This window comes from Thalassophryne amazonica, chromosome 9 (genome assembly GCF_902500255.1).
Source record: "Thalassophryne amazonica chromosome 9, fThaAma1.1, whole genome shotgun sequence".
In the NCBI taxonomy this organism is placed as follows: Eukaryota; Metazoa; Chordata; class Actinopteri; order Batrachoidiformes; family Batrachoididae; genus Thalassophryne; species Thalassophryne amazonica.
In genome coordinates, this window is record NC_047111.1 from 21,058,124 (window position 1) to 21,081,733 (window position 23,610).

The 23,610-nt window shown below is 42.4% G+C and overlaps 1 protein-coding gene and 1 long non-coding RNA gene across 2 annotated transcripts in view; both read left to right on the plus strand.

Annotated features, from left to right (window-relative positions):
- tmem132e (transmembrane protein 132E) overlaps positions 1-23,610 on the plus strand; it is a 1,128,337-nt gene that overhangs the window by 40,973 nt on the left and 1,063,754 nt on the right. The window lies entirely within an intron of this gene.
- Positions 2,143-22,310, plus strand: LOC117516867. The gene is made up of 3 exons (XR_004562558.1): positions 2,143-2,164; positions 16,244-16,251; positions 22,116-22,310. It is a non-coding gene; the product is annotated as an uncharacterized LOC117516867 (long non-coding RNA).

Here is a 23,610-nt window from a genome sequence, read left to right on the forward strand (position 1 = left end):
GGTCAAGTCGCGGGGGCAGCAGGTCAAGCAAAGCCGCCCAGACCTCCCGATACACACACCTCCCCCGAGGCGTTCCCAAGCCAGCTGAGAGATGTAGTCCCTCCCACGTGATCTAGGTCTTCCCCGGGGCCTCTTCCCGATGAGACGTGCCCAGAGCACCTCTCTAGCAAGGCGTCCAGGGGGCATCCGGAAAAGATGCCCGAGCCACCTCAGCTGGTTCCTTTCAACGTGGAGGAGCAGCGGCTCGACTCTGAGCTCCTCCCGAGTGACAGAGCTCCTCACCCTATCTCTAAGGGAGCGCCCAGCCACCCTGCGGAGGAAACTCATCTCGGCTGCTTTTACTCACGACCTTGTTCTTTCGGTCTTGAGACAAATCTCATGACCAAAGGTGAGGGTCGGAACGTAGATTGATCTGTAAATCGAGAGCTTTGCTCCCCTGCTCAGCTCTCTCTTCACCACGACGGTCTGATACAGCGACCGCATCACTGCAGACGCTGCACCGATCCCTCTATCGATCTCACGCTCCATCCGTCCCTCACTCGTGAACAATACCCCGAGATACTTAAACTCTTCCACCTGAGGCAAGGACACCCCACCGACCTGAAGAGGGCAAGGCACCTTTTTCCAGTTGAGAACCATGGCCTCGGATTTGGAGGTGCTGATCTTCATCTCGGACGCTTCACACTCAGCTGCAAACCGCCCCAGTGCACGCTGAAGGTCCTGGTTTGACGAAGCCAACAGGACCACATCATCTGCAAACAGCAGAGATGAGATTCTGTGGTTCCCAAACATATATATATATACGAGGGCTGTCAATAAAGTTACGGTCCTTTTTATTTTTTTCAAAAACTATATGGATTTCATTCATATGTTTTTACGTCAGACATGCTTGAACCCTCGTGCGCATGCGTGAGTTTTTCCACGCCTGTCGGTGACGTCATTCGCCTGTGAGCACTCATTGTGGGAGGAGTCGTCCAGCCCCTCGTCGGAATTCCTTTGTCTGAGAAGTTGCTGAGAGACTGGCGCGTTGTTTGATCAGAATTTTTTCTAAACCTGTGAGACACATCGAAGTGGACACGGTTCGAAAAATTAAGCTGGTTTTCAGTGAAAATTTTAACAGCTGATGAGAGATTTTGAGGTGATTCTGTCGCTTTAAGGACTTTTCACGGTGTGAGACGTCGCGCAGTGCTCTCAGGCGGCGTCATCAGCCTGTTCAAGCTGAAAACCTCCACATTTCAGGCTCTATTGATCCAGGACGTCGTGAGAGAACAGAGAAGTTTCAGAAGAAGTCGGTTTCAGCATTTTATCCGGATATTCCACTGTTAAAGGAGATTTTTTTAATGAAAGACGTGCGGACGGGTCCGCGCGTCGGGACGCAGCCGACGCGGTGCGGCGGCACAGGAAAAACACCTCCGTGTTGATAACCATTTGTAAAATCCAGGCGGCTTTTGATGGCTTTCAGTGGAGTGAGTATATGAGAAATTGTTTAACAGGCAGGACATGTTCCAACTTGTCCTTAAGGCTTTCAACGGAGGTGTTTTTCCTGTGGCGGAGCGTCGCGGCGGCTGCGTCCCGACGCGCGGACCCGTCCGCACGTCTTTCATTAAAAAAATCTCCTTTAACAGTGGAATATCCGGATAAAATGCTGAAACCGACTTCTTCTGAAACTTCTCTGTTCTCTCACGACGTCCTGGATCAATAGAGCCTGAAATGTGGATGTTTTCAGCTTGAACAGGCTGACGACGCCGCCTGAGAGCGCAGCGCGACGTCTCGCACCGTGAAAAGTCCTTAAAGCGACAGAATCACCTCAAAATCTCTCATCAGCCGTTAAAATTTTCACTGAAAACCAGCTTAATTTTTCGAACCGTGTCCACTTCGATGTGTCTCACAGGTTTAGAAAAAAATTTGATCAAACAACGCGCCAGTCTCTCAGCAACTTCTCAGACAAAGGAATTCCGACGAGGGGCTGGACGACTCCTCCCACAAGGAGTGCTCACAGGCGAATGACGTCACCGACAGGCGTGGAAAAACTCACGCACGCGCACGAGGGTTCAAGCATGTCTGACGTAAAAACATATGAATGAAATCCATATAGTTTTTGAAAAAAATAAAAAGGACCGTAACTTTATTGACAGCCCTCGTATATACACACACACACACGTATGTGCAGCAGAGGTTACTTACTGCTTGCTTGCAACTTTGCTCCTGATTTATATTATTAGTCGATACGTGCACCCGGCTTTGGTCTTCCGTCATTCTGATAGAGGAATCGGTGTCTTCCTGTGTTGCATTTTGTGGCCGTTTGTTCATCTTGTGCACTTTTTAGAAAAATGATCCGAGTGTTTGCAGAACGTGTCATGCTGTGCTGAGAAATTTATATGAGTAGCCGAGCCACAGAAATGCAAATAAATGCAAGTTGTGTTTATCAGCAGAAACATGGTAGACAAAAGTGCTGACTGCGGCGATAAAGGGGAATTTTTTGAGTCGGACAATTCAGCCACTCAGCTTGTTCCCCTGCACAGCGTGTTGTTGACACTTTGTTGTTTATGCTTTTGCGTGTGCACATGTTCACCTCTGTACTTCTATGCACCAACAAAGGAATTATGGGTAAAATGCAGAGGCTGACAGATGCACTGGTGTGAATACCACCCAGTTCACCATTGGAATAAGATGTTCCTGATCCCAGTCATGGTAACTTACAACTGTAGAGAAGTGGTTTGATACCGTGGATCATCATGTTCTACTCGATAGACTGGAGAATCATTTTGGGATTACTGGGAGTGCCCTTGCATGGTTGATGTCATACCTGATCAGTCATTCTCACAGTGTTTTGTACAGTAACACTACCTCTAACCTTAGTGACATAAAATTTGGGGTTCCACAGGGGTCTGTCTTAGGCCCCCTGTTTTTTTCCCTTTATATAGCATCCCTTGGGCACATATTGCGCTGTTTTGGGGTTACCTTTCACTGCTATGCTGATGATACTCAGTTACACATGCCGATAACTGCTGGTAATCTCTTCCACATAAAATCCTCAGAAGATTGCCTTGCATCAGTGAAAAGCTGGATGTCTAGAAACTTCCTACTTTTAAACTCTGATAAGACTGAAATGATGGTTCTTGGTCCAGTGAGACATCAATTTGACCAGTTAACGCTTAGCCTAGGCTTGTGTGTCATACATCACACTGACAAAGTGAGGAACCTTGGGATAATTTTTGATCCTACATTGTCCCTTTGACCTCCACATTAGAAATATTACATGGACTGCTTTCTTCCACCTGCGAAATCTAGCAAAGATTCGTCCCATCCTGCCTATGGCTGATGCTGAGACCCTGATCCATGCGTTTGTCTCTTCTAGATTGGACTACTGCAATGTTCTATTTTCTGGTTTACCGCAGTCCAGCATTAGTGGTCTCCAATTGGTTCAAAATGCTGCTGCCAGACATTTGACACGAAGCAGAAAATGTGACCACATTACACCCATTTTGGCGTCTCTTCACTGGCTTCCTGTCCCAGTGAGATCAGATTTTAAGGTTCTGCTACTAACCTATTAAATTATTCACAGACTGGGACCTCCCTACTTAGCTGACCTAATTACACCCTACGTACCGGCCCGGGCTTTACGTTCTCAGGGTGCAGGACTACTTTGTGTCCCTAGGGTGAATAAAAAGTCACAGAGCTTTCTCTTATCATGCCCCTGTTCTGTGGAATGATCTCCCTTCATCAATAAAACAGTCAGATTCAGTCCCAAGTCCGGAATTAAGACGCACTTATTTTTCCTTTCGTATGGCTAGCATACTGGCATAGTATGCTACTGTGCTTTTTAAGTTGTTTAATTCATTTTATTAGTAAACGGAGCGTGCCGCAGCCTCAACTTTATCTGAATTCTGGGTCTTTTAGTGAAGCTTCGGGCTCATGGCCGTCGATCACTTTAGTATTTCTTTTGTTTTTCTTGTTGTTTAATGCTGACAAATTATATGGTGTTTGTTGTCTTTCTGATGCCTGATTCTGTTTTTTCTCTCTGTTTGAGGTGCGGCTCCATCCAGAGATGGGATTGGTGTCTGTTTCTGTAACTCTCCTGTCCTGTGCACTGGCAAAATTTCCTGTATATTCATTTTGTAAATTGTTTTGTAAATTGTGTCTGTAGATTGTATCTGTGCCCAAGCAGAGGGTCATCCCTTTGAGTTTGGTCTGCTTGAGGTTTCTTCCTCAGAGGGAGTTTTTCCTTACCGCTTTTACATGTCACAATGTTCATTAATATCCATTGTCCCATTTCAAATAAACATATACCATATCACTGTTGCTCTGGGGGTTGGTAAGGTCAGACCTTACTTGTGTGAAGCACCTTGAGGCAACTTTATTGTGATTTGTCGCTATACAAATGAAAATAAATTGAATTGAAATTGAAAAATTGAAAGTGGTTCCCAAAGTGTGGGCCACACCCCTTGGTGGGCCATGAATGTACTGCAGGTCATGTCTGATTTTGAAGCTTTTAGAAAGGTTTAATTACTAATAAAACAAGGTATCTTTAAAGGGTATATTTTATTTATTAAATAAATCTACATACTAAGAGACAGCTGCATATATGTTTGTGTGTATGTGTATGTGTGTATGCCCCTCCTCTGTCCAAACGGCACCTCGGAATTGAGCTAAACTTGGCACACACATACTTTGCCATATGAGGAGTGACATAGGGTATTGAGCACTTGAGGAGGAGGAGGAGTAGTAGTAGTAGTTAAGTGGAGATACACATTTGTGCTACAGAATTGAGCCAAACTTGGCACACACACATACATTGACATGCGGGAGTGACATAAGCTGTTGAACATTTTAGTAGTAGTAGTTGTCCTGCATCATCGGCAAGTGTGCTAAAAGGTTGGTGTCATACTCTTCTTTTTCCTTTGAACTTTTTACCTCTTCATTTTTGCAAGTAACAGTAGTAGTAGTAACAGTAGCAATAGTAGAAACTCTCTCTTCTTGAGGCAGCTCTAGTTGCGTAACAGTTCTCTGGAATCCGGGATAAGTGGGAGGTGATAGCTTTGTCTGTGAGATGAAGTTTTCATTTCAGGCTCTGACTCTGATTGGCTCATTGTCGCATATATTTTAAGAATGTATTCAGAATTAATAAAACAAAGCCGTGGGATTTAAATTATGTGCTATACTTCATTTATGTGACCAAGTTTAACATAAAATCTATACAAACGAGCTGTAAAATAAACTTGAGCTGGTGTGTTTTTTTCCGCGGCACATCCCTGGCAGACTTATGAGCTCTAATGAATTTGTTGCTGTAGTTTGCTCGTCAGTTTGTTCCACAGGGACAAGAGACATTTAGTAACCACTTCAGAAAGTAAAACGTGGAGCCAACATTTGAGTCGGGAGATTTAGTTGCTGTTTTAACGTTTGTTCAGCCGTTATTATTTCAGGCCGGTGCTGGCCGCCTGCCGACAGATACACAATATGCTGGCTCGACACATTAGTAGAGTCTTTTAATTAAAAGTTAGTTTATCCTTTTATTTTATTGCTATAAACACGTTTTTAGATCGGTGCTCAGTTTTTAGTCAGTTTACAAATCTGGGTTGTTGGATATTGAACACCTGCTGAGGGCTTGTTGGATTTTTTTTGTTGGATTTATGTTAAATATGTACATTTCTCTACAGTAAGCACTCAGTAAAGTAAGCAACAATTTTTATATACTGCACAATGAGTCGTGTAGAATACTTTACACTATAGAGAATTATTTTTTTCATTTTTATTCCCCAGTATGAAATACGGGGGCATAAAATCTGTCCGTCTGTTCGTCCATCTGCCGTTTTCACTTGTTGGCGCGATATCTCAAGTGCCAGTTGATCAATTTCATTCATATTTAGCATAAGAGTGTACTTGCATGATCCCCCAACACCAGTTGATTATGGTGACCTTGGGATGAATTTCACTGTCACAGCGAGATATTCAAGATATTGTCATTGCCACCCTTGTTGTTCGTTATCTTAAGAGCCAGTTGACCAATATCATTCATATTTAGCATAATAGTGTATTTGGGTGATCCCCCAGCACCACTTGATTATGGTGACCTTGGGAGGAATTTCAAGGTCAGAGTGAGATGTTCAAGATATTGTTATTACCACCCTTTTTAGGGTGATATCTCAACAAGTTGATCCATTTCATTCATATTTAGCCTAACGGTGTACTTGGGTGATCCCCTGACACAAGTTGATTATGGTGACCTTGGGGTCAGTTTCAAGATAACAGCGAGATATTCAAGATAATGTCATTACTACCCTTGTTGACACGATATGTCAAAAACCAGTTGACCAATTTCATTCATATTTAGCATAAGCATGTACTTGGTGATCCCCCGACACTTTGTATTTCTGATTTCCAATGACTCTTGTTTAATTTAAATTTTGAGTTTTTCATTTGGAATTGATGCACCTCTTCCAGGTAATACAGCTTTGATGCTCACTGTTTGTCATCATTTTAATGGGTGTTATACAGTTGTTATATCAGGATAAAAGTGTAAAAATGTTAGATTAAACTCAAGATGTGTGGTATAGACTGTACAAAAACATTAAAATTTGCCCTGTGATATGGATTTTGACAGTACCGTGCTAACAGGTAGAGCAGACTTTGTAATTATCAGACTGCGCTAGCAAATTTTCTGGAAAACCCTCAGGAGCAGCACATGTTGATTTTAGATTCGCATCCAGTCTGTGAAACATCCACCATGGGAGCAAATTTCATTGATTTCTTGTGTCTTCTCCTCTTTATTGCTTACTGTTGCCACATTCAATTTAGTTATTTTTTTTATACAGCACCAAATCACAACATATCGTCACAAAGGTGCTACAAGTGTGTGTAAGGTGTAGACTTACCCACAGTCACTTGATGATTTGCCAAAAGTTGAGACAGCGGCTCTTGAACGAGAGAAGGCAGAAGTGGTAATTGCACCAGTCTGAGTTAGCTTTGCTCTTGCAAATTTTTTAGAAAAACCTTAGGAACAGCACATGTTTGTTTTAGACTCGCCTCCAGTCTGTGAAACCTCCACTATCGGAGAAAATGTCATTGATTTCTTTTGTCTTCTCCTGTTTATTACTCACTGTTGCCCCATCCAATTCGATTTATTTATACAGCATCAAATCACAACATGTAGCACAAAGGTGCCGAAGGGACTTACTTACTGTGATTTATGTCATTGAACCCCACAACCTCTCAACCTTTGGGTGTTTTTCTCTGAAACACTGAATTTATGTGAAATTAGGAAAAGATCTGAGGCAGTTCTTTGAGTGTTGCAACAAATTGAGATTTTTCTGCCAAAATGGTAGTGAACATCGCTTCAAGTGATCTGTCTGACATATTGCATTGAGCAACGAACAAGAAATGAGGCCTTCTTCTGAAGACCCATCTCCTACAATTAGTCTGACCTCATTGCTGAAAGACTTGTGCCTGATCCCCAGGCCTGAAGACGGTCATCGTTGACTCTGACGAATTGCTGTGATGGCAAGAGTGAATCACTAAACCAAGTGGTCCTTTTAATCTGGCCTGCTAATCTCGCAGATCTCAACTTCCAACCACCTCAGGAGTCTTGGGGGTGGTTTATGTTGCTGACCAATTATGGGGATCATCTTAAAGATAGGGTGAGAAGTTCGGTTATCCGTGGGGAGCTCGGAGTAGAGTTGCTGCTCATTCGCGTTGAAAGGAGCTAGCTGAGGTGATTCGGGCATCTGGTAAGGATGCCTCCTGGGCGCCTCCCATGGGAGGTGTTCCAGGCATGTCCATATGGGAGGAGACCCCAGGGAAGATCCAGGACTAGGTGGAGAGATTATATCTCCACATTGGCCTGAGAACGCCTCAGGATCCCCCAGTCAGAGATGGCCAATGTGGCATGGGAAAGGGAAGTCTGGGGTCCCCTGCTGGAGCTGTTGCTCCCGTTACTCAAATCCAGAAAAGCGGTTCAAGATGATGATCTCAATAATTAGGCAGCAGATAGCATTCAGACCTGAAATCTTCTCATTTATTGGCTTAATACAGCATTAATATGAATAAAGTTCTTGCCCAACATGTAAATCTGGGTTTGGGCACAAAAAAGGATAATGCAGTGTCACAGCACCGCTGCTCACTGGTGGGTTTATGCCCAGTCTAGATGCACAAGAACTACACCCATCAGGGTTACCTTTGATAAAGAAGTAATGTTTTAATTGGCCGCTGTTGGCAGAATGAGTATGTTCAGCCAGTTTCTATAGAAGTTGGTGGAATTTTCATTCTTATGTTGACTGGATCTGAAAGTTTAATTTTTTTAACAAAGGTAGAAGGGGCAGATTTCAGCATCTAAAAAACCAATACCTTTGTCTTAATAGCCTGTCAGTCATATACATCCCTTGGCAGACAACCAAAGAGTGAAATTATGAGATCCAGACAAGGATCAGGATTAGTTATGGTTAAATACATAACAGGGACAAAAGTGATATTTAGAGGTAACAATAGTATTGTTACTCAAAGGGCTATACAGTTCTACTTTATTCGTAGTCAACCAACAGCAGTGACATAAAAAAATCTGCTGTGTCTTTTTAAGGTAGTGCAGTGTTATGGTGTCTTTTCGGGTTTTGTGTATGTATACACATCACGTTCTTGTGCAGATTTCAGTTCAGTTTCAATTTTTAATTTATACAGCGCCAAATTACAACAAGGTTGCCTCAAGGCGCTTCACATAAGTAAGGTCTAACCTTACCAACCGCCAGAGCAACAGTGGTAAGGAAAAACTCTCTCTAAGGAAGAAACCTCAAGCAGACCAGACTCAAAGGGGCGACCCCCTGCCCAGGCCATACCACAGACACAAATTACAAAACAATTCACAAAACGAACATACAGGAAATGTTGCCAGTGCACAGGATGGTTTCTCGAACAGATACCACACCCATCTCTGGATGGAGCTGCACCTCAAGCAGAGAGATAAGAAAAAAAGCAGAATCAAGCATCAGAAAGACAACAAATACAGTGTAATTTGTCAGCATTAAGCAACAAGAAAAACAGAAGAAATACTAAGGTGATCGCCGGCCACTAGCCCTAAGCTTCGCTAAAAGACCCAGAATTTAGATAAAGTTGGGGTTGTGGCACGCACCGTTTCCTAATAAAATGAATTAAAAGGGTAAAAAGCATAGTAACATACTATGCTAGTATGTTAGCCATACAAAAGGGAAAATAAGTGCGTCTTAAGTCTGGATTTGAAAGTCTCCACACAATCTGACTGTTTTATTGATGCAGGGAGATCATTCCACAGAACAGGAGCATGATAAGAGTAAGCTCTATGACCCATAGACGTTTTATTCACTCTAGGGACACAAAGTAGTCCTGCACCCTGAGAATGCAAAGCCCAGGCCAGTACATAGGGTTTAATTAGGTCTGCTTGGTAGGGAGGTGCCAGTCCGTGAACAATTTTATAGGTTAGTAACAGAACCTTAAAATCTGATCTCATTGGGCCAGGAAGCCAGTGAAGAGATGGCAAAATGGGTGTAATGTGGTTGAACCTTCTGCTTCGTGTCAAAAGTCTGGCTGCAGGATTTTGAACCAATTGGAGAGCCCTAATGCTGGACTACGGTAAACCAGAAAATAGAACATTCCTGTAGTCCAATCTAGAAGAGATAAACGCATGGTCAAAAGTTGGTGTTGTGTCAAAAGTCTGGCAGCAGCATTTAGTTAGTTAGCAGATAAAGTTGTGTGGAAAACAAAGTAAAAAGAACAAATGTTCTGTTACTCAAACCACTTGGCCACTAAAGTATTGACTATAAAAGATGCTTTATATATATATATATATATAGAGAGAGAGAGAGAGAGAGAGAGAGAGAGAGAGAGAGAGAGAGAGAGAGAGAGAGAGAGAGAGAGAGAGAGAGAGAGAGAGAGCGCACTATAAGTCACAATTTTTTTTCCCATTGTTGGCAAATTCATAGACAATCCTTTCTGTAGGGTTGTGTGGAGATATGACCGTGTTATTTGAGAGTGAAAACACCATGACATGATCAGAAATACTTCTATTTTTTTATTTTTCAAAGTGAATATGGTCTGTCTCTGACAACCACACCTGCTCCTAATCAATCATCAATCCAACATCTACTAATCCAGCAGGTGGCAGACACGTCTATGGGATATTACGTTGGCAGAATAATGTTGCTTTTCAGATTGATCTGGTGCATCAAAGTACACAGGATGGTCATGAGTTTGTCCTCATTATATTCTCTTTTAATGTGGTGAGCTATCAGATGACAGAATGTGTTGTGTTTGAATCACTGTGTAAATGAAAAAACGAGGGGATGGAACATATTGTTGCACGCCTTAGCCTTTCCGAAGGAATAATGGCAGAGTTATCTGTTTGTTTGTTTGTCACATGACAGTAAGATGGACAGTTTAAATCAGATGTCTTGGTGCGTATGTGAGTTATCTTGTTGTCTGTTAGCCCTGTTATGGACTTGCGATCTGTCCGGCCTGTGCTGGGATTAGCTTTAGCGCTGCTGCTCTCCACAGAACAGTGCAGTTATAAATGATGAATGGAGGTGTGGCTTTCCGTGGCCGTCGCACTGTATCAAATAAATGAGAGCCGGCGCTGCAGACGGTCTCAGAAAGTGAAATGATAATAAACAAGTTGGTGGAGACCAGTGACCTCCTGCAACAGCTCTGTGTTCTCTAAAACTGCACTTTCTGCTCATCAGGGTTTGTGCGGCTTCAGAGTCCACGAGGGACTCAGATTTATTTCTTTCAAAATCTCAAATGCTTTCTACAGTTTTTATGTTTGCGCGCTGCAGCTACTAAAAAAATGTTATTTAATAGTTTGTTTCCTAAAGCTTTGGTTGGTTTTAGCCTTCACAGGACGCAGGTAACCGAGGAACAGCTTCAGCCCATAAACCACAAAGTTAGACGTTTCTTCTAAATTTGATGATCTTCTTCTGCTACTTCCTTTTTTCCTTCTTCTTCTGTCTCTCCTCTTCCTCCTTCCTCTTCTACTTCTCCTTCTCTTTCTTCTTCCTCTTCTCCTTCTCCTCCTTCCTCTTCTCCTTCTTCTCTTTCTTCTTCCTCTTCTCCTCCTCCCTCTTCTCATTCTTCTCCTCTTTCTCCTTCCTCTTCTACTTCGCCTTCTCTTTCTTCTTCCTCTTCTCCTTCTCCTCCTTCCTCTTCTACTTCTCTTTCTTCTTCCTCTTCTCCTTTTCTTCATTCCCCTTCTCCTCCACCTTTTCTCTCTTCTTCCTCTTCTCCTTCTCTCCCTCCTTTGTCTTCTGCTTCTCCTTCACCTTCTCCTTCTTCCTTTTCTTCTCTTCTTCTTCTGCTTCTCCTCCTTCCTTTTCTCCATCTTTTTTCTTCTTCTTCTTCTCTGTCTTCCTCTTCTCCCTGTTCTGCTTCTCCTCCTCCTTCCTTTTCTTCTCCATCTTCTTCTGCTTCTTCTCCTTCTCTTTCTTCTTCTCTTCTCCATCTCCTCCGTCTTCCTATTCATCTTCCCTTTTTCCTTCTTCTTCTCTTCCTTCCTCTTCTTCTTCTGATTCTCCTTCTCTTTCTTCTTCCTCTTCTTCTTCTTTTGCTTCTCTTTCTTCTCCTTCTTCTGTCTTCCTCTGCTTCTCATTCTCCCCTTTTCTCTTCTTCTGCTTCTCCTTCTCTTTCTTCTTCCTCTTCTCCTCATCTTTCTCCTTCTCTTACTTCTTCCTCTTCTCCTTCTTCTTCCTCTTCTCCTTCCCCTCCTCCTTTCTCTTATAGTTCTTTTTCTCCTCCTCCTACTGCATTAGTTAGGTGATGTCATTAACTTGGGCTGCAACAACTAATCCATACTAATTGTTAAATTAATTACTGATAAATGTTGGAGCCATTACTTGGATCACTGACATAGTGTGCCTTGTGTTTGACTGCATTTGCAACATAAAACATCTAAAGGTCATTGACATTTTAAAATTAACAACAGAACAAATCAGGCCGCCGCATAATCTGTAGGAATATAAAATGGGTGGGTCAGGTTCGACTTTATCCTGGTGAAGCACATTGGGCCGACTTATGATGTGCTCTTGAATTAAATTAAAAGGAAAAACACACCAATGTTTATATATCGGTATTGGCCAGAACAAGTCTGAAAATATCAGCATATTGAATATCGTTAAAAAACCCACCTTCCTGCTTCCCTTTTTATTTCTACGCTATCTGTGTAGGTTCGTCTTGCGGGCAAAGAGCAGATTTGTGACTGGTTTACCTGCATTAGCTGCTTGTAGCTAACGTTACATGTTAGGGGTTGGATGATACATCATGTATCATGATTAGAGCCCGACTGATATATCGGCCAGCCAATATTATTGGCTGATATACGGCCTTTTCAAAGTACTCACTATCGGCCGCAATTTTGCCGATAGAACACCGATAATTTCTCATAAACAGAACAGTTACTGAAATAATGTTTGTGTCGGCAATTGCACATTTGCCCAGTAGATGGAGTTCTGACTCCATTCATCTGAGAGCTGCTTACACACCTGCTTAAATGTGTTCATCACCAGCCCCTGTAGTTCGCCGTCACACTGCACTGATTGGCTGACAAAAGCATACAAGTAAGTTTAGAAGGATCTACATCCTTATCCTGAACCTATATCTAAGTTGTAGCAACAAGAGGTACAAGATCAGCTGTATTTCACAACTCTTTTTAAGGATATGTAGTTGCTAATTTCATAAAGGTTTAATTCTTGATCGCATTTTTTGAACTTGAAAATTCTTCTCTGTTATAAAGTTAATCAATGTGAGACAAAGCTTCAGCTTTTAGCTCATATCTTTTTTGTTAAGGGTCCAAAAAAGAACATTTTATTCATTTAAAAAAAAAAAAATAATATCAGTTGATTTATCGGCTATTGGCAAATCAGCTGATTTATCGATTATCGGCATTTTTCATCCAAATATCGTTATCGGCATCGGCCTCAAAAAATCCATATCGGTCGGGCTCTAATCATGATAATGATATCTTGGGGCCTGTATCTATTCATATTGTGTTTTTTAAAATGAGTGTTGCTCACAATTAAGGACTACAATTTGTTGTTGAGAATACTTTGTTTCTTTAAAGTGAAACATTCAGCACTGACTACTTTCTACATAATTAGTGTAAAACAGTGATGTAATTCTGTATTGTATCATGGAGCTAATGTATTGTTCCACCCCTACTGCTAGTCTGATGATGGTGTAGTATTTTGTGGTTTTATGATGGCGCTTGCCTGTCATTTTGTTCAGCATTTCTTATTTTATTTGTAGGGGATTTTCTTGCTTGGATCTCCCCTCCCCCCAGTAAGTTTGTGTGGTGAATGAACTTGAACACTCAGAGACTGACAGGACACTGACTTCAAAAACCAGATGTATTGAAAAGATGCCTTCACCGAATGAACAGAGAGTCACTACAACAGTGCTGGGGTCTTGGAGCAAGTGTCCCCTCTACGTTGCAACCAAGAGCCCCGACGTAGCACCCCGCCTACGTTTTTAAGCCTGCGCTCAACCGACCCCCAGGTGGGCGGGCCTTGCCCTATTGCGTGGATCAGTACAGTTATGTGATTGGATGTCGAGTGTTGCATTTGACATCTGTTTGCGGGTGACATGCTTACATTGTTTATCTGAACGGTATGTGTTATATCAAAATTTTGTGGTGCCTGTGTCTTGTGTCAGCGTGATAAGCAAAGAACAGAATATTTTATGGTGCTTCTTACCCCAGATGAAGATAATGAAGACCTTGATTTATCAGCTGTGTACGTTGTGTCCTCATCAAGTGGTCTGAAAACAAGCGTCATGAAACATTCTGTCCAACAATGCCAACCGATAAAATATTAAGGAGTAAAAAGTTTACCATACTGAAAAGTGCTTAATGGCAATAATTACGAACATGTCATTATCAAAACCTTATGACAGGGAAATGTATTTGAGGTTTCATGTAACAGCTTAGACGTGAACCTTATTGTAAATTGCTATAAATATAACCAACGACCGACCAACCTACAGCACACTGCTGTCATGCTGCCTTCACTTGGACTGGCAATCGTGTAACATTTCTCAAAATTGGCATAAAATAGACCTCTCATCTATTTTGGCCCCACCTAGCTGGTGGCATAGTGACCACTAGTCTCTTTTTGATGTAAAATGCTCACTCTTATTGAAAATGAATGGCAGCTGATTGCTTTGCCTCTATGTCTTTTAGCTAATGTAACCAAGGGGTGATGGGGTCCCAGCGATGCTTGACAACATTGCAAACAATTCTATTAGAGCACCCTCTGGCAGACAGACTATGTAATTATGTTATTTCCAACTGCCAAAATATTTTTGGCACTGTTTTTTGGTATGATAAATACTGATCCTGATATGTTGCTGAAAAGCTCCTATCGGCCGATACCATCATCCAACCAAATTATCGGTCGGACTCTATTCAGAACATGTTGTTTGACAGGCAAATCTATTGGTGTCGCTGTGGTAATTTTAGACATTCACGGGTCTATTCTTCTTTCTCTTTGTGTAAGAGATTAGCTCCCCACTCCCACCATATTTGCCTTTGCAGAGACAAATGCATGTTTTTGCAACAAAACCCAAAAGCCAGGCGACAATATGGGCCTGAGTTAGTGTTGCATTAATATGTGCAGAGATTTGACGGCGCTCTGCAAGAAGCGGAGACAGTGCTATCCTGAATGAGTGATGGTAGACCCAACTCTGTGAAACAAGCACTCAGAGCCCCTGGGAAATCAGACAAGGTGGAAGCTGTGAGAGCAAGGTTCATCCGCCTTACAGTTGCAGCCTGACATTCTGCGCTGTCAAAGAAGTCATTTCTCATGCCGTCGCTGGAGTCCCTTTGCTCAAACGTGCCGGATGTCTGCTTGTTAACCAAATAAATAGTGTACTCATGATGAAGCAGAGGTGTCGTGACCGCTGACTTTTTAATTAGGATTAAAGGGGGATTGCTGCTTGATTTATGATTCCCAAAATGTTACTCAGCCTGTTTGTACTTTGTACTTCTTGGTCGAAGCCAGAAACCCAGAGAACAGAGTTTTAAAGTTTGCAGTGTTGAGCTATTCGCATGGTGTACAGCAATCTTGGAAATTAGCTAATTAGCTTAATTCTTTGAGAAACTATTAGCAATATAATTTGAACGCATGTGCTCATCTCCAGGAAAGCCCTGTGGGTATATTCACTATCTGTCCCAAATTATTGTCTTTAGAAAATAATTTTTCTTTTAACGAGTTGTAGAAGTAGGAAATCCTTCATAGGCCCTGAGGTCCATTGGTGCTGGAGCTCATCCTCAGATTCAGCCGCATGAAGCGAGCTTACTCCCCCTGGACAGGATGCCAGTCCATCACAGGCTACTTCTCTAGGGTGTCAAGAACCAACCCTTTGTCTGGGTTGTGACACCTGGGTAATGGATGAAGTACAGGATTGCCTGTTAGGGTGAAATACGTTGGGGACCTTATGTGCCCCGTGGCCACTATGGTAACCATGAAGGCCCAACAGGAACTCTGAACATGAAATGTTGGCGAGGCTCTGGTGAAAGAAGAAGTCTTTAACAAAGGATCAAGTGAAGTTTGTAACCTACTGGCTGTGAAGGCGGATGAAGGCTGCAGTAGATCCTCAGAGCTCGATCATCTGGGATTTCCTAGCCATCAGCCCAGGTGAAGGATCTTTGAAGGACTGTGTGTTTGTCGGCGTGCATCAACGTTCCCATGTTAAACAAACCCATGCACAGGTGTCTCTAGATCGACTGCAGATGTAGATTTTCTATCCTGTCTGGGAATCGTTCAAGAGACGATCTTTCTCAGTACCAAGGGATTATCAAGAGAAAGACGTCTCCACCTCTGGATGGTACCCATTTACATCTGGGTGAACTGAGACCATGTAGATAAAGACACTTGTCCAAGGACTCGCACAGGTAGCCTGACGAGGAATCGAACCACCTACATCTTGGCTACTTTACCAAACATACTTGTCCCTACTCACTAGAAAAGCTACAACTTCAATTCAGATTCTTTATGTAGCACTAAATCTAAATCTTCTCTTTAAAATTTTTGGCACCTTATAACCTACAGTAGTGTTCAGAATAATAGTAGTGCAATGTGACTAAAAAGATTAATCCAGGTTTTCAGTATATTTCTTATTGTTACATGGGAAACAAGGTACCAGTAGATTCAGTAGATTCTCACAAATCCAACAAGACCAAGCATTCATGATATGCACACTCTTAAGGCTATGAAATTGGGCTATTAGTAAAAAAAAGTAGAAAAGGGGGTGTTCACAATAATAGTAGTGTGGCATTCAGTCAGTGAGTTCATCAATTTTGTGGAACAAACAGGTGTGAATCAGGTGTCCCCTATTTAAGGATGAAGCCAGCACCTGTTGAACATGCTTTTCTTTTTGAAAGCCTGAGGAAAATGGGACGTTCAAGACATTGTTCAGAAGAACAGCGTAGTTTGATTAAAAAGTTGAGTGGAAAGGGGAAAACCTATACGCAGGTGCAAAAAATTATAGGCTGTTCATCTACAATGATCTCCAATGCTTTAAAATGGACAAAAAAACAAAACAAAACAGAGATGCGTAGAAGAAAATGTAAAACAACCATCAAAATGGATAGAAGAATAACCAGAATGGCAATGGCTCATCCATTGATCAGCTCCAGGATGGTCAAAGACAGTCTGGAGTTACCTGTAAGTGCTGTGACAGTTAGAAGATGCCTGTGTGAAGCTAATTTATTTGCAAGAATCCCCCACAAAGTCCCTCTGTTAAATAAAAGACATGGGCAGAAGAGGTTACAATTTGCCAAAGAACACATCAACTGGCCTAAAGAGAAATGGAGGAATATTTTGTGGACTGATGAGAGTAAAATTTTTCTTTTTGGGTCCAAGGGCTGCAGACAATTTGTGAGATGACCCCCAAACTCTGAATTCAAGCCACACTTCACATTGAAGACAGTGAAGCATGGTGGTGCAAGCATCATGATATGGGCATGTTTCTCCTACTATGGTGTTGGGCCTATATATTGCATACCAGGTATCATGGATCAGTTTGGATATGTCAAAATACTTGAAGAGGTCATGTTGCCTTATGCTGAAGAGGACATACCCTTGTAATGGGTGTTTCAACAAGACAATGACCCCAAGCACACTAGTAAATGAGCAAAATCTTGGTTCCAAACCAACAAAATTAATGCCTTGCAGATGTGAAGCAATCATGAAAAACTGTGGTTATACAACTAAATACTAGTTTAGTATTTAGTGGAGGGAGTGCCAAGATGGCGCCGTTGTGTCTGGCTGCACGTCTGCTGCTCTCCAGTCTGTTATTTTATTGTTTTAAATTTATGCTGTTTTTGAGTCAGAGGCATTGTGGGTGTATGATTGCCAAACTCTGCTGGATCTCCAGCCCCCGGTTCGTGGTGCGGTGTGGTTATCAGCGGGTGGACAGAACTTTCCGCCCCCATTTTTATCGGAGTTGCCGGCTTTTCTGTACCATGCTCCTGCGCTGCCTTTTGGCCAAAAGCGCAGTCGTTGCCGCGGGAGACGAAGTGGACATCTGGTGAAGCTGAAGCACTGTTTGGCTTGCTGTTTGGCTTCCGGACAAGCTGTGCACAGAATTCTGGCAGGATCTGTGCTGCCCTGGCGCCTTGTGGATCCGGTTAGAGCCTGTGTGGTGCCGCTGGTCGGCTCTGAGGAGTGTTGGCCCGGATGTCCATGTCTCCGCCGAATTGATGTGCGCCAGTGGCACTCTTGGAACCTGGGCTTGCTTTGCTGGGTTCCGAACAGTGAGACTGTCATCCCTACTGAGGTCCTTACCCTGGGTCTCCTGAACGTCAGATGACTGTCCTCGAAATCATTGTTGATTAATGATTTAATCATAGATCATCATTTAGATATGATTGGCTTGTGTGAAACCTGGCTCAAACCCACAACTCTCCTTCCTTTGAATGAGGCCTGTCCACCAGCGTACACATTTACTCACGTGTCTCGTGGTGTGAAGCAAGGCGGGGGTGTGGCTTTTATTTACAAATCTAGATTTTCTTTATTAGTTGTTGGGGGTCACAAATATAATTCCTTTGAGCATCTGACTCTCCGTTATGCCCATGATGCTAAGTACTGTCAGGGTCATAAAACTGGAGCTCAGCTATGTCATTTTGTCACTATTTATAGGCCCCCTGGCCCATATTCTGACTTCTTAGATGAATTTGGTGCGTTCATCTCTAGTTTGTCAACTAGTGCAGACAACATTTTGATTATTGGTGACTTTAACATTCATATAAATAAGCCCTCTGATCCCCTTAGCAAATCATTTATGCAAATTGTGGATGCTTTAGGATTCCAGCAATGCATTCAGGACCCAACACACATTAGTGGAAATACCCTGGATCTGGTTCTTGCACGTGGGTTTGCTGTCACAAATATTGACATTTTGCCACTCGCATCTGTAGTGTCTGACCATTCACTTATCAGGTTTACATTTACGCTGCCGCATTTAGTGGAACAACAACCTTGTCTACAACTGTGGCGTCGTATTAAACCCTCAACTATGACTGAACTTGAGGCCAGACTACCTGATATTTTATGTTGTGTGTTGGGGGGTGTGGCTGGAGGTTTTGGTGTTGTTTTCTTTTCTTTGCTCCTCAGGTTGCATGGAAGCTGATTTGTCTGTGGAAAAAAGGTGCTGGCTGAAGAATCCTCACCCTCGTCAATATCATGTGAGACACCTGGGACTGGTGCTCATGTGCAGCCCTAAAGACTTTCAGCTGTAGCGGATAATTGGATGGCGTTCTGCTTTTAAGGCATGTGTGAACCAAGCAGAACTGCCGGGAACTCGACCTTGTGATGTTCGTTTGTGAGATGCTGAGGACCGCACCTGGGTTTGACACATTAAGCCTGTGAAGCAAGGAAGGGTGAGGACACATGCTGTCAGCACACAGTAAAGGTAATTAACTGTTGGACTAATTGTAGATAGTAACTTGATGTTTTGCTACATAGTATACGTGAAATTGTGATGAGAATGGTGTGGCTTGCTTCTCACTGCTGTGGCGTGCAGGATAAGTGATCCTCCACTTATTGTGAGAAGCTGCTCATGTGCATAAAGATAAAAAGTACAGACCTTGATGTGTTGCTGATAGCATGTGTTTTGTGAAAGAAATTGCTATAACTGCTAACGTACCTCACATCTTCTGTGCTTCAACAGAGAGTCAGTTTGTCGTGTCCACCTGGGGGGTGTCTGTTTGATGGTAGTGAGTCCAGGAGCACCGGACTGCTCTCCCCATGAACACTGGAGAGCGTGCCAGCGGTCACTCCTCTTGAAGGACATTGGGTTGGGGTTTTTTGTATAATTTATTTAGGCACAGGTGAAAAATGAATTGTTTTTTTGTTGATGGAACCGCTTTCTGGTTATTTTTAGTGCTGGGTCCTGTCTGACGCAGGTTCGCTCCTCAATCTGCGTCGACACATAACATTTTAGCTTTGAATCTGGAGAATGCTAAATCAGTGGACAGCCTCATGGATAGTCTAAATTTAACGCTTAAAATTACACTTGATAAGATTGCGCCTCCTCTTTTAAGGTCACGCCCTCCAAAGGCACAGTCACCTTGGTTCAATGATTATTTGCGTGACCTCAGGCAGAAGGCTAGAGGTTTGGAACGGAAATGGCGTTGTTCCAAATTAGAGGTTCCGCCTTGTGTGGCGGGATGCTATTTTAGATTATAAGCATGCACTCCTGGCCACGAAGCAGACCTATTACTCTGATTTGATCAATTAAAACAAACATAACTCAAAGTTTTTGTTTGAAACGGTCGCATTTCTTATTCACGGGCAGCCACCTGCTAGTCGTTCTCCCTTTTCAGCACAGGATTTCTTGGATTATTTTGAGAAGAAAATAGAAGATATTAGGCTGAGCATATCTCAGCATGCCTCTGCCCAGCCATTAAAACCTGCTATGGAGGTGGGCGCTACCATTGAGGTGTTACCTAGATTGACAGAATTTAATAGTATTTCATTGGACGTGCTGACGAAACTTGTGGCGTCTACAAAAAGCACAATCTGTTTATTTGATCCCATACCAACAAAATTGTTTAAGGACCTGTGGCCCATTCCTGGGCCGATTGTACTGGAAATTATTAATCTGTCATTAACCTCTGGATCTGTTCTGAAATGTTTTAAATCAGCAGTGATTAAACCATTACTTAAGAAATCTAATCTTGACCCTAGTGTATTGAAAAATTACAGGCCGATATCAAATCTATCATTCTGTTCCAAAATTTTAGAAAAAGTGGTTTCACGGCAGTACGTAGACCACCTTACTGAGAATGATCTTTTTGAGCCGCTGCAGTCTGCTTTTAGGAAATATCACTCCCCAGAGACAGCGCTCACTAAAGTAGTGAATGATCTTCTGCGAGCAATGGACTCAGACACCACTACGGTTTTGGTGTTGTTAAATCTCAGTGCTGCATTTGATACCGTGGATCATCATATTTTGCTCAATAGGTTGGAGAATTCTTTTGGGATTATTGGAAGTGCCCTTGCCTGGTTGACGTCATATCTGTCCAGTCGTTCTCAATGTGTCTTGTATAATGGTACTACCTCTGACCTTGCTGACATGAGATTTGGGGTTCCACAGGGATCTGTTTTAGGCCCCTTGCTTTTCTCCCTGTATATGGCACCCCTTGGGCGTATACTGCAGAGTTTTGGGATTGCCTTTCATTGTTATGCTGATGATACTCAGTTGTACATGCCGATAACTGTGGGAAATCTCACTCCCATAAAACCCTGGAGGACTGTTTTCTATCAGTGAGAAGTTGGATGTCTAGTAACTTCCTACTTTTAAACTTTGATAGACTGAAATGATGGTTCTTGGTCCAGCGAGACATCGGCATCAGTTTGACCAGCTGGTGCTCAGCCTGGGTTCGTGTGTCATACATCATACGCACAAAATGAGGAACCTTGGGGTAATTTTTGATCCCACGTTGTCTTTTGACCTCCACATCAGGGATGTTACTTGGACTGCTTTTTTCCATTTGAGAAATATAGCGAGGATACGCCCCATCCTGTCCATGGCTGATGCTGAGACCCTGATTCATGCTTTTGTTTCTTCTAGACTAGATTATTGTAATGTTCTATTTTCAGGGTTACCACAGTCCAGCATTAGGGGTCTTCAGCTGGTTCAGAACGCTGTCGCCAGACTTTTGACACGTAGCAGAAGGTCTGAACATATCACACCCATTTTGGCATCTTTGCACTGGCTCCCTGTCACTGTGAGAGCAGATTGTAAGGTTTTGCTATTGACTTATAAGGTTGTTCATGGACTGGCGCCGTCTTATTTGGCTGATCTGGTGGAATTCTACGTGCCGGCCCGGGCTTTGCGGTCACAGGATGCGGGACTTCTCTGTGTTCCCAGGGTGAAGAAGTCAGCAGGTCAAAGAGCCTTTTCGTATCGTGCATCCACCCTGTGGAACAGTCTTGAGTCCGTGAGGCAGTCTGAGTCCATGGACATTTTTAAGTCAAGACTCAAAACCTATTTTTATTCTCTTTCTTATGGATAGTTTTTATTTTTATTTGTTTTGTTCTTTTACTTCTGTTTTTATTTATGTATTTGAATTTTTTTTTAATTCATTTTTAATTATTTATTCAATTTTATGTTGACTTGTTTTATGTAAAGTGCCTTGAGACTGCTTTTGCTGTGATTTGGTGCATTATAAGCTAATTAAATTAAAATTAAATTAAAAATTAGTGATTCACAGGATTGCTAAAAAAGCAGTTTGAACATAATAGTTTTGAGTTTGTAGTGTCAACAGCAGATGCTACTATTATTGTGAACACCCCCTTTTCTACTTTTTTTTTTAACTAATAACCCAATTTCATAGCCTTAAGAGTGTGCATATCGTGAATGCTTGGTCTTGTTGGATTTGTGAGAATCTACTGAATCTACTGGTACCTTGTTTCCCATGTAACAATAAGAAATGTACTCAAAACCTGGATTAATCTTTTTAGTCACATAGCACTACTATTATTCTGAACACTACTGTATATATGTTGAGATTTGTAACAATTGTAAAATAATCACCTTTTATGACAATTTTTATGTCCGCCAAGAATCATCGGCATTTATTTATTTGTCTGTCTGTCTGTTAGTAGGAGGTGATGGTCTAGTGTTCAAGCTGTTGGGCTTAAACCAGACGAACCTTGGTTCAGATCCCAGCCTGAACAGAAAATCACTAAGGGCCCTTGGGCAAGGTCCTTAATCCCCTAGTTGCTCCTTGTGTGTAGTGAGCGCCTTGTGTGGCAGCACCCTGACATCGGGGTGAATGTGAGGCATTATTGTAAAGCACTTTGAGCATCTGATGCAGATGGAAAAGCGCTATATAAATGCAGTCCATTTACCATTATGTCAAAACTACAGCACGGATTTTGATGAAATTTTCATCACAGGAGCATATTAGGCCATGAAAAACTCCATTACATTTTGAAGGTAATCCAGATCCGGATTCTGCATCAAGTTTCACTTTGTTCTGCATTTACCCATAACAACAACAACTTATGAATGCCACGAAGTATACATTCTTGGCCGCTGATTACGAATGTGATGATTTGAGGCAGAGGCGTCAGGTCTCCTCAGGAACTGCTGCAACCTGTTACCACACGTTACGTTTAATGGCACGTGTTGCTGGCGAATTATCAGGAATCATTGAGCATGGTCAAGAATAATGTTCCGCGCTGTTGCTCGTAACAGTGCATCGTTACGTTCTCACATTGTGAAGGAGGCGAATTGTCTCCACACACCCCCATATTCATCCATCAGCTGCTGAACAATTCAGATTGCTCCAGTTTGTGCCTCAAAATCCACAACAAAAGAACTTTGTGATTGCATGCTTAGTTGGGCTCTATGGAGTGGCGCAAAGAGGAGGGGGAGACGGAGAGAGCAAGATGTATGGCTGCACGCTGCTCTTATCTTGCGCGTTTTCCCAAACATCAGGCACAGCAGCAGCAGCAGGTGGAACACCTGCAGGAGCGCACTGAGGAGCATTGTAATGAAAGTTTTAGCCGACTTGGCGTCAACGTCCTTCTTCAGCATGCTGCAGCAATGAAACTGAATGCGGTGCAGCAGGGTTTAATTGTGCGCACATCAGAGAAGATCGCTGTCATGCTCTGTTAAGGATCACCGCTAATCAACATGGATCAACACACTCAGTTGCAACCTCCATGACATGAGGCGAAATGAGGGTGGTGCGTGACATTTGTGGAAGATTTTTTTGACAAACCTATTCAGATGCATTAAGTCACGTTAAGAATGTCTGGTATGTGCCAAGAATGACGCAAATATGATATTCGTAACGCGTCCTGCCTATGTGTAAACGCAGCTTTATATAGGCTTTGAAGGATTACGTCAAAACTACTGTACAGATTCTCACCAAATTTGCACCACAGATAGATATTAGGACATGGAAGACTCCATTGAATTTTGGAGGTGATCCAGATCCAGATTGATGGACATCAGAAATCTCTTGTTTTTGAATGCAGTGTTGAAAGTTACTGGTAGAATTTATGGTTATCATTTGCTGGTAAATTAACAAAATAATAATCGCCTCAGCAAAAATGATCAATAGAGTAATGAATATTTTTTCTTTTAGAT